The sequence below is a fragment of the Sardina pilchardus genome, chromosome 7, assembly GCF_963854185.1.
Source record: "Sardina pilchardus chromosome 7, fSarPil1.1, whole genome shotgun sequence".
Lineage (NCBI taxonomy): Eukaryota > Metazoa > Chordata > Actinopteri > Clupeiformes > Clupeidae > Sardina > Sardina pilchardus.
In genome coordinates, this window is record NC_085000.1 from 27,968,333 (window position 1) to 27,970,832 (window position 2,500).

Below are 2,500 nucleotides of genomic sequence, written 5' to 3' on the forward strand. Positions count from 1 at the left end.
GGTCTTAATGGAAATCCCTGGGCTAAATGGACTCTTGTTAAGACGTGATCGACTAAGAGCAGGCAGGAAGTGCTTTGAGAATAGCTGATGTGGACGTCTACGCTGGCCTGGCTAATTGAAAGGTTCGTCTGCATTGCGGGTGGCATGGACATCAAAGTACAGCAACTAATTAGACCCCCCCCCCCCCACATACACACACACACACACACACACACACTCACACACTCTTCCCACTCTCCAACTCCTATCCCCTCTCCATCCCTTCAGCCTTCATATTTATGTATTTCTTTTTATGTATTTTTTTTTCCACTTGCGCAAGCTGAATATGAATGTTATTGCCTTCACGCTGGTTAAGCACCCATCTCTTGCCTAGCTTGCACAAAAAACCTGTGGCTCAGGTGACCAGAAGTGCATTTCGCTCTTGGAAATGATTCCGGTTACTGGCCTGCTGGTCAGACCCTGTAAGCAGGCTCCAGGAGAGATTGCGTGTGTATGTGTCTGTGTGTGTGTGTGTGTGTATATATATATATATGTGTGGTGTGTGTGTGTGTGTGTGTGTGTGTTGTGTGTAAATATCATATAAAACAGCTTCTTTACAGTTTGGCTGATCAGATGCGGTGTGCTCTGAATTCTTGATGGACCTCCACATGCTCTAGCAGCATGAGGAATGAGGTCTGTCCTGAACACCACCCGCCCACTCCAACTACCCCCACACCTACCCCACCCCCACCCCCCTCCCAGCCCTGCAGTCAGATCCCTGTCAGAGGCTTGGATACTCAAAGTGTACTGCATATAGTGTGTGTGTGTATGTATGTATGTATGAATACAAGAGAGAGAAAAGCCAAAGCTTAAGGGTATGGGTGTGAGAGCTCCATGCATTTGTAGAACCTGAGCTCTTGAGCCTGGGTTCAGTGAGTGTGTGTGTGTGTGTGTGTGTGTGTGTGTGTGTGTGTGTGTGTGTGTGTGTGTGTGTGTGTGTGTGTGTGTGTGTGTGTGTGTGTGTGTGTGTGTGTGTGTGTGTGTGTGTGTGTGTGTGTGTGTGTGTGTGTGTGTGTGTGTGTGTGTGCATATATGTGTGGGTGTTAAAAGAAGGAGAGATGTACAGTGACTGTGTGTGTCCTCCAGTCCCAGCGTAGCGTAGCCTAGCGTCCAGTCTGGGGCTAATGAATTGGCCGCCCTTCCCCCCTGTATCGACCGCCCGGCCTGTCCGGACACATTTTTGCGAAGCCGCATCAAGACTCTGGGGCCTCGCTGCCTTCCCTGCCCTTGGCCTGCGCGGCTCCATGGCCCATAATCTGCTTAAGGAGATGCTTTATGCTAAGTGGCACTTCCACCGGCGAGCTATCGATTCCCCCATTAGGACCAGCAAGGTTGCGTAACCTTTCGCATGTCAGCGGCCGAGAATCAGCAAACCTACCGGACAGCTCCGAGGCAGGGTGTGTGTGTGTGTGTGTGTGTGTGTGTGTGTGTGTGTGTGTGTGTGTGTGTGTGTGTGTGTGTGTGTGTGTGTGTGTGTGTTTGTTTGTGTGTCTGGGTTGGGTGGGTGGATGTGTGCGTGTGTGTCTGGTTTGGGTGGGTGGATGTGTGTGTGTTTGTGTGTGTGTGTGATTGTGGAATGGGTATGTGTGTGTGTGTGGGGGGGGGGGGGGGTGTAGTTTAAGGGTCCTCGGCTGTACCGCCTGCTCCTGACCTCATTGCTGAGAGGCTATTGCCGGGTCCCTCCAGACAGGAAGTGGGTGGGCTCGAGCGGGAATCAACACCAATCGATCCGGGGGCCGCATCGACAACTTGTTTGCCTCTCCGCGCATCGGGATACGCCGTCTGCACTCGTCCGCCCGCCCCTGGCCTTTCCTGCCTCCCTTCCTTCCTCCCTCCCGCATCTCCCAACTTCAAAGCGCAATATTAATACGTGTTGCGGGGCTAATGCCACAGCCCTTCATTTTGTCTCATAAATCATACATACGCTGATGTGATGTGCAGATTCCACACAGCCCGCAATAATGCTCCTCAAGCTGCCGCTGTTGATTGTTATGGCACTCGAGAACGGCCGCCCGGTTGAAGCAGTACCCATCGAAAAGCCTAAGCACTCCGTTGACCAATTAATTACAAACAACTCCTCGGTTTCTTTTTTTTTTTTTTTTTTTCTTGACTGGGCACAGGGGCTTTCTTTTTTTTTAATGGCGCGGAGTGCTGCCAGAAAATTCGGTTTGATTTGGAATGAGAAAATAAAAAGGCTTCTGGAGTCTCAGTCACTTAACATTTTATGGCAGCAGGGGAGGGGGGGGGGATGTGCACGGAGCTCGGAGAACTTTGACTTTTTCTCGCTCCGACTCTCACCTTTCAAGGTCTCCTATAAAGTCACTTTGACAGCTGCTTTGGTATCGCTGCTCCTGTCTGTCGCGTTCTCTTTCACCTTTCTTTCACCTCTCCTCTGTCTATCTCTCTCTCCCTCTTTCCCTCTCTCTTTCTTTCTTTCTCTCTCTCTCTCTTTATCTCTCTC

General features: G+C 50.7%; 1 protein-coding gene across 1 annotated transcript in view; it reads left to right on the forward strand.

Annotated features, from left to right (window-relative positions):
• agrn (agrin) overlaps positions 1-2,500 on the forward strand; it is a 211,312-nt gene that overhangs the window by 152,955 nt on the left and 55,857 nt on the right. The window lies entirely within an intron of this gene.